Raw genomic sequence first — 9,182 nt, 5'->3', positions numbered from 1 at the left:
GATGTTAATGGTGGTTTTAGATGAAAACCACTACTAAGAAGTTAGCTACATCACCGGTTTATAAAAATGTTGTAAAATAATTTGTAACTATAGCATTAAAAAAAAATTCTAATACCCATATATAAATCTAACAAATTTGGAGTTTATTGAGATGTTATTAGACATGGTAAGATGTATTGAATTTTAAGTAAAATACTAATGTAACAATCTCTTATTTTACACCCATCCTTGCCAAATTCAAACTCAAATACATATGACCCATCATAACTAGTTTTGTTGATAATCTATAACTTAATTTTTGCATGTGCGTAGACACTGTTTTTAGACTTAAGGTTATAGTGATGCTATCAATTTCCTTTAATATGATATGATATAATTGCGTTACCTTTATGATATTTCAGATATCAGAAGGGAAATTCGGTTGATTCATTTATCTCAAACTCGCTTAAATAAACAGAGGAAGTTATAAATTACTTGGAGATTTGCAAATAAGCTACAATATTCTTTTAATTAAGACGAGGGACTGTCGTTTTTAGTACCTTTAAACGCTTCTTTGAGAGGTTCCTTGTCCATAAATACTGTTTAAATGAGAGAACTTATTTGGCATAGTAGTTTTGAGGCTCATGCTGGGCCCTTGATGAATCGTGAAACACCAACAAAGAAGAGGATGCTTTCCGATTCGTATAAAAACAGAGAGCATCCATTTCACGGTATGCAAAATGTCAAAGAACACAAATTGGTAATTACAATTTTAGATATCATAATAATATCTAATTTTTCTCATAATCTTTCAAGCCTATTAAAATCTTTACCCAATTGAGATCGAAAGCCAAGCCTTCCGATAGGCAAAATTCCAAGTGAGCTCTTATGAATATGACCCAGAAGAGAATAAGTAAAGTGAGCTTCGTTTTATACCAATTCTTTATATCATCAAGCCACTTTATAAACGATGTGGGATAGTTTCAAATCAACAAATTACCATTAGCGGGCTGAGGACGTGAATAAATGAAATCACCAAGACACCAACAATGCAAAATACACATTCCGTAACTTTTGGTCTTGTAACTTAAAAGTGATAACGGTTTACTTAATAAAATCACAACTTTGATTCACAAAACGACGTCAAAAAATAAGTGAAATTCTTGACACAAACGAAAAAAATGTAGAAAAGATTAGTCCATCTATGAGGTTTTAATGATACATCTCGTAACAATCCCAAGTACCCAACACAAGGATTTTCGATTGGTTCCAAATAAAAAATGTACCAGGAGACAGGTAGCACGGTGCAACAAGAAAGAACACACGGCGCTGTTTAAATACTGGCAAAAAATTATTAATCTATGCTTCGGAAACTTGAACATCCCCCATTTTTACAAGAGAGAGTTCACCATATGAAGCAACACTTGCTAAATTTCAATCTAACACAAACAAATAATTGACTCTAAAAACATTTTAGATTTAATTTGAAAAATTTTATAAAAAATAAAAAAATGTGACAACCCGATCCTGAAACAAACTACGCCAAATAAAAAGGATGCGTAGCTGTTTGGTAATAATAATAAGGAATTCGGGGAATTGGAATTTAGTTTACGCTTTCGTTGACACGTCCTTCTGGATTAATTAAACCAACGATGAACGCAACGCCTATCAAAAGCGACCGCACAGAAATGAAAATGCAAAATAGCAATAACAATTAACCATGGATAAAAGAAAATTCACAAATCAAAGAAATATAGAACACAAAAAGAGGAACCTGAAATTCAAATCACTACTGTATGGAGCGGCGCTAGGGCTTTCAAGCCCTTTGCAGAGGGGTATGGATTTTATAGAGGGATGCATAAAATATGACCCCTTTGTTTTAGTAAAATAACAAATTTGCCATTTAAACTTATGTGGAACATGGGCCATATAGGGTAGTGTTCTGTGTTCGGCCTTTTTCTTTTTCTTTTTTGAATCGGCTGAATGATGTCTGTGGCTGAGTTTACTGAATAAAAAAAATTAAATCATTCTAGCCCAAATTGATGGGATAGTAGGTCTAATATTTTGAGACTAACGTTTTGGGCTTTTTTCAGAAAATGTTTTGGGCTCTTTGATTTGCATTTGTTTATAAGCTCTCCCATTTGGATGGGTAATACCTAGAGTAGCTATTTATGAGGTTTGTAATTTGTATGACCAGATTTACCGACAATAGGAAAAAACTTAGATAGTCACGGAACAATTTGTGAGACTACCCAAGAATTGCCACAATATGGATGAGACAATTTGTATTCATGATTTTATTTTGTTGTTTGGTTTCTATCATTGTCGTATTCGGTTAATATTATGGGAAAAATTAAATAAAATAAAACATCTTCATTGAATTCAAACCTGCCATGATGAAATCAATTACTTACAATTGAGGGTCGAACCTTATTTGAAGGCCAGAACTTAAGCTCTACTTATTATATCACAAGATCTTGGAGGTTGGAACTACCTTTAATCAAATGGTTTTTAGCTTTGACATGTAGACCTTCTTTTATTTTTGCCAAGGTGTAATTAAGGAGTCCGAAACTAAAACCCTCTATATACAAGAACGTACGGACATTGACAATATGTGAATAATTTGGCGATAAACATTCCAATTTGAAGTTAACAAAGGAAAAAATGAATGGCGGCTTTAAGCTTTTTTTTTTTTTTTTTTAAGAGTGGTCATTACGAACATAAATTATACAAAATATAATAAATAGAGAACTTTATATATTGATCCAAAAAAAAGCACAAATACATAAAGTTTAATAATTTCTTTCTACAAGTTTTCATATTTTGAAACCGTTACATAATAATCTCATTATAAATATTACAAGCTATGTCTCTTTCAATATACACAACCTAGCAATTATTCATCCATTGATCTCCTATTCAATTGCACAATTCATTCTTTATATATTTTATTGCTAAAAAACTTCTTTCTATTGATGCAATCACAACTAGAAGAGTTAAAACTAACTTCACAAGCAAATAAACTAATGGATATATGTCATGCTTCTTTATCTCCACTAACTTGTGAGCAAGAACACAAATTCCTTCAAGCTATAAAAACGATGACTCGTAGTGCATATCAAAAATGTAATTTTGAAGTTGACCATCAAGTGCTAAAAAATCTGTCCCAAGAAAAATCATATGGATATCTCTTGCAAGGCAAATCAGCTTTTTTTTTTTAATCAAAAGCCACAAATGAATCACTTGGATTCAAGCAAATCATACAAAGTGACAACTCAATATTCACCTTTGAAAAAAGGTTGTGAAGCTCTTGAAGTTGCAAATATATGACTGTATAAAATAGCTCAACACAATAGCTGAAAATTACAAGCTATTGCAATTAATTATTATTAATGTAATAATTTACCACTTTTATGTTACTATTGCAACAACTTTTAATTTGTAGATGTGATATTATATCTAATATTACTATACTAATATTGTTGCATTAACACTTGATGTAATGGACTTGTTTTGGTGTAGTGAATCCTGATTGTCTTGTTCTCAAATATATACCAAAAAAGCTATTCAGCCTCCTTTAAGAAGAGAACTTTCCCATCGGTCTTTGAGAATAACAGTGGAGTCACATGGTCATAACTAGGATCCGAATCCTCTCCATTTCATTTGAAATGGAGAGTGTCCAGTTAAGGGCTGAGATTTAATTAAAATCAATCTATGGTCTGAAATATGCCACGTCATTTAAAAGACACTAACCTAACATTTCACAGAGAGCCATGGGCAAACAAACGTTAGTTTCACCGTGTTCTTTCTTTTGACTCTTGGCTCTCTCACTCATCTCAATTTCTTTCTCACTCTCAACAAAGTCCAGCCATGGCCGACCTTTCCTTGCATGCACATCACCTCCATTGACAGATCTTATGACCGGAATCACCCCGAATATCTAGTAAGGAAGTTTTGATATGAGCTTTTTAAACCCCACCCAAAAAAAAAAAAAAAAAATCTGAGTAATTCAAAATTTGATATCTAATATATGGTTTTGTTCTTTCTTTTCTTGTTTTCTTTGTCAAGAGCATCCTTATGTTTCATTTAGAGCACTAAAGATTATCCCTTACTTTGATTGAATTTTTTTCCTTTCCTTGCTATAGATCTGTGGTAACTGTAGTAGGTGTATATGAGCTTCTCTCATCTTGGTTTCTCTCTCTCTTTTTACCCTTGGATCTCATTTTATTTTAGTTTTGATCAATTTGATGACTGTGTTTTCTTGTTGAGTGTAAAGCTTGATGATTTTGCTTGAATTTGAAATTTGGGGTTTATGGGTCTCTAGGCTTTGGCATTAACTAAGAGTAAGTTCTGATTTCAATTTATTGAAAAAATCATAAAATCTTTTTTTCATTTAAGTTATATGTTTATATAATAATAATATGTTGAATAAACTATATATAAAATTTTGTTAAACTTTTAAGTTTCAAAATATAAAATCTATGCAAACTATCTTGGGGAAAACATGACTGATTTGAATGATTAATGTACGTTTGGTAGCCATCAGGATGATAATTGCAATTTGAAATGAGTTTTCATGGTTATTGCTAGATGATGGTATTGATGATGAGAGCTACCAGTCATTGTTTAAGCCAATAATAGATAAGCTGCACCAAGTGCCCAGTTCCAAGAGCACCCACCTGATACACAGCTTCTCGAGGTTTGTTTTTGCATCTCTTATTATCATTATATTGCCATGGTATATGTTGTCCTCATTTTTCTCTGCCTAAAATTTTCCAGTAAGTTCTATTATGAGCACTAAACTGATAAATCCTTGTTCATTTATGCGACGTTCTTAAAAATAAATAAATAAATCTTAGTTTCTCTCTCTCTCTCTCTCTCTCTCTCTCTCTGAAATAGTGATTAAAAAAATGGAAGGAATGAAAAATGAAAACCACTTTATAGAGCTTAAATCTCAGAATTAATAATTATGTAATTCTCTATGTTCTTCCAACTGTGTATTCTACCATTGTGGATGTTAGATCAGAATAAGTGTAATTATTCAAGTTTTTTGTCTTTTATGATGATGTATTATGATTCTAAACTGTGGATGTTGGATTTGCAATTTATTATTTGTGGAGTGATACATTTAGCCTAATCTGAAGGCTTTGGTGTTAATGAGGAAAGGAGTAGAAATTAGTTGAAAATATGTGTGTGGAAACTGGTACAGAGTGCTTTGAAACTTGTGTTTAGTGTTTGGTGCAGGAAATTTTGTTGCATAATTGAGAAATTCTTATTTGTTAGCACAAATATACATAAAAGATATGGAAGTCCCAATATATCCTCATAGTAGGAACCAAAACACCATTTGATTGACTTGACCCATCTAGAATGTACTTCATTATGGCTACTCATTTCAGAATATTTTTGTTCCTTTTTGTTTGTTGCTTAGAGTGCTTACTTTGTGCCACTCTCATTTTATGGCTTAGCATGCAATGGGAAGGAATTTGGATGTTAATTATTTCTTCTTTTTTCTTTTTAAATTTCAAACAATCACGTGCATTGGATGCTGGTATATTAAAGCCTGCTATAGTCATACTTGGCTAATCCAAGCTTAGGAGAAGTGAAGAGTATGCAAATATGTGGAATGTTAGTGTTATGCATGTGCACACTAGATTAGTATGAGTTTCTAGAAAAGTAAAGCATAACATCTAACTGTTATTCATGTGCTCTTTTGGATGAGTTAGCACTATGCAGTCTTGTTTCAAACCCCATTTTCCTTCCCGATCTCATGTTTTTTGTCATTCTTTTTGTCGCTATTATTTTGGTCTGGTATTAGATTGCTTATAATACTCTGATGTCATTGCCGAAATTCCAATATATAGGTGGAATTTGTCTAAGTTAAAGATTAAAAAAAAAATTGTCTTCAGGATGATGAAGATCAAGATGGTGGAGATGATAGATGGAATCCTGAATTCCTAATTTTGACATATTGATATGCTATGAGGCATATTGATATTTTTTGTATCTAACATGCCTTCTTTCTTATTTTCTCCTTTATGTAGGGCACCATTTTGGCATAATTGTTGGGGAGTCAAGCCATCAGAAATTGTCTGAATCTGCAAAATCTTCTCAAAAAGTAGATCTTCAAGGATGCAAGACTTTCTTCTTCTTTTTCTTGCCCAATTTTTTATGAGAATCATGTATTATAGTGGTGAAAGTTGTTTATTGTCAACAATCATGTTGTTATGGTTTCAATAGAACTCTTGTTATCATGGATTCATGGTCTTGTGATCAAAATGTTCATTTTAATAAACTTTTGTTCATTTTTGGATCACTCATTGCCTAGGTAGATTTTCAATGAAGATTCTTAAATTCAAAATTTCCTTTGTACTAGTGTAAAATTTGAATGAGTTTATTAGCAAAAAATTGGATATTTAATCAAACAGATAATGTCATTGATTTTATTTCATAGCTTATGTAACTTACCCCTGATACAATGTGACAAACTTCAATGTTCAAAATTCTTATTAAGCTATGAAGCATAATCCTGTTTCAATTTGTTCAAACTTCAAACTAAAATCACAAGGTGACAAAGTTCACCACTCAACCCGGCACATTGCTCTTCAATCATCTCGTGCTTAACATACTGCTGAAATCCATATTAATCATGGTAGTGGTAAGACTTGAATACGTAATCTTTCAATATAATCTGATGTTGGAAAAAATTGTCCACTACAAGAATTAACGTACAAATACATGGTCTCTCTCTCTCTTTCCCTCTTAAATAATCAAATGAGCAAGAATTCGTAACTCAGCAGGAATTATTATACGTATTTGATTTGAAGATTGCTCTCTTTGTTGAAAACGTGAACCTTGAATGGTTTCATGTTGAATTTCTTTTGTAACTCTTGTATAAGTGATAAGAGGTACTTATCTTATGTATTTAACAAGCAAGATTTATGGTAGTAACTTCTGTTGTTTCCATTCATAAATTGGATTTGAAGGATTTTTCTTTTTATGGTCATCTTGTGCTTCAAAACAAGCTATGAACCTGAAATGTATCTTAATTCCATATATTCAAATGTACAAAGTATACTTGAAACACTAGTACACCCTTACCAAACCAATTGGTATATAAACAACCATTAGAGCATTTGTACACAACTTGTGTCAAATATTACAAAACATGATTCTAAATTAGAAAAACAATATCCTAAGCTAGAAAAATGGCTTGACTATGTGCACCATCCTATACGCTCCACTTAAGACTAATTTCACAGATATTTGGCTCAACTGGTAGAGAGTAGAGTTCAATTGCAAATAGGCAGTCATGCAACAAGATGGATCTGATCAATACCAAGAGGATTCCTCAAATAATCAATTCCTGCAAACACAAAACGAAACCATGAAAAGAGATGATACCTGTAAGCCTTATTATTTGACAAGTGAATCGAGTGATACAAACTGTATTAGTAAACCGTTTATATACAAGCATCATACTTTTTTTTTGTGGATAAGTATATACAAGTAGCATACATAGACTTTCTCTAAATAATTATAAACTAAAAACTTCCTTTAGAAACAGAAGCAGCAGCGAGTTAAATTTAGCTGTATTACTCAATCACAAATATTTCTGCTATTAATCAATATTTCACAACAATTTCAAAATTTTAACTGTAAAGTAAAAACAACAAAAGCATAAACTACAACAAGCATTAAGCAAATGAATTCACTATCATTTGAGTTCATACAAAGCAGTCAAATCAAAATTCACAACAAACCCATATCCAAAACACCATTTTTTTTCTCACAGCTCAAACCTCCAAATTACCATTTCCAACAAAACACTACATCACAACAATAAAAAAGTTTCAAAAATACCCAAAGCCCAGAACCCTAATTAGCAAAAAGTTCCAAAATTTGAATTAAACTACTACATCACAAGCTTCCCAAAGTCGATCCGTACAAACCACCACCACCACCCAAATACACAACAGAACAACAAAGCTCGCAGATTCGAGTATAATCAGAGCCTGGAAAAGGGTCAAAAAAAAATCAGAGAGCTGTTAATAAAGGGGATTTACCAAAAACTTATTCAAAATCTTTCTCGGATTCTCGAGAAACAAACACCCCTCCTCCCCTCCCCCCTTGATTCGATTGGGTTCGGTGAGAGAGAGAAACCTAAGAGAGAGAGAGATAGAGACAAAGGTGGATGGCTGAAATACAGTTGACGCACAACTGTGTGTGGGTATGGAGAACTGGAGAAGCTTGACCAATGACCATCGCTGGGTTTGATGGGAGGGAGAGAGAAACAGAGAGGAGAGGGATAGAGAGTTAGAGAAGAAAACCTAGATATTTGGGGTGATTCCAGTCATAAGATCTGTCAATGGAGGTGATGTGCGTGCAAGGAGAGGTCGGCCATGGCTGGACTTTGTTAAGAGTGAGAAAGAAACTGAGATGAGTGAGAGAGCCAAGAGTCGAAAGAAAGAACACAGTGAAACTAACGTTTGTTTGCCCATGACTTTCCGTGAAATGTTAGGTTAGTGTCTTTTAAATGACGTGGCATATTTTAGACCATAGATTGATTTTAATTAAATCTCAGCCCTTAACTAGACACTCTCCATTTCAAAGAGAAATGGAGAGGATTCAAATCCATCATAACTAGTCCTAAAGGAAAACATTTTGGTCAAAGAATCTCTTACTCCATATTCTTTCATCATCCAGACATTGACGAACCCAACATCCACATAATGAAGAATAGTGAGGCAGCCTTCCAACATGTCAATCATAGGAAAATCATTTTCCAGATAATTAGGTTGTAGGACAAGCTAGTATCCCTCGACACCAAGTTCAAAATAGGCAATCCACAAATAGGGCTATAAACGAACCAAGCCGATCGTGAATAACTCAGGCTTAACTAGATAAAAAGTAAGTTCATATTTGTTTGTTTATAAATAAGCCAAACTCGAGCCATAGTTTTCAACTTGTTTGATAAACAAGTTGAGCCTAAGCAAAAAAAATTTGTTCGTGAACAATCGAGCTCGATATAACACAATCCAAGCTTAAACTCGTGTATAGCTTGATAAAAGGCTCAATATATGTTTGCTAAATAAACTAAATATTATAACATTATACATATTTTAATAATGAAATTCCCCACATGAGACCACTTAACATTACCCATTACTTTAAATTTTTTTTTCTTTCCTTTTTTTAAAACA

At 32.7% G+C, this 9,182-nt stretch overlaps 1 long non-coding RNA gene and 1 other non-coding gene across 4 annotated transcripts; one reads left to right on the top strand and one right to left on the bottom strand.

The window, feature by feature from the left end:
* Positions 1–1,257: 1,257 nt before the first annotated feature.
* Positions 1,258–1,401, bottom strand: LOC126720127 (small nucleolar RNA snoR137). Its single transcript, XR_007653281.1, has one exon. It is a non-coding gene; the product is annotated as a small nucleolar RNA snoR137 (small nucleolar RNA).
* A 2,209-nt stretch (positions 1,402–3,610) lies between these two features.
* On the top strand, positions 3,611–6,340 carry LOC126718333 (uncharacterized). Of its 3 annotated transcripts, none has more exons than XR_007652889.1 (3): positions 3,693–3,922; positions 4,570–4,678; positions 5,889–6,340. It is a non-coding gene; the product is annotated as an uncharacterized LOC126718333 (long non-coding RNA). The 3 variants fall into 3 exon arrangements; XR_007652888.1 differs by having other exon boundaries at positions 3,724–3,922; positions 6,024–6,340; XR_007652887.1 differs by lacking the exon at positions 4,570–4,678 and having other exon boundaries at positions 3,611–3,922.
* The last annotated feature ends 2,842 nt before the right edge of the window (positions 6,341–9,182 follow it).

Source organism: Quercus robur, chromosome 3 (assembly GCF_932294415.1).
Source record: "Quercus robur chromosome 3, dhQueRobu3.1, whole genome shotgun sequence".
Lineage (NCBI taxonomy): Eukaryota > Viridiplantae > Streptophyta > Magnoliopsida > Fagales > Fagaceae > Quercus > Quercus robur.
The sequence above is the reverse complement of the archived record's forward strand: the minus strand, read 5'-3'. Positions and strand labels throughout refer to the sequence as shown.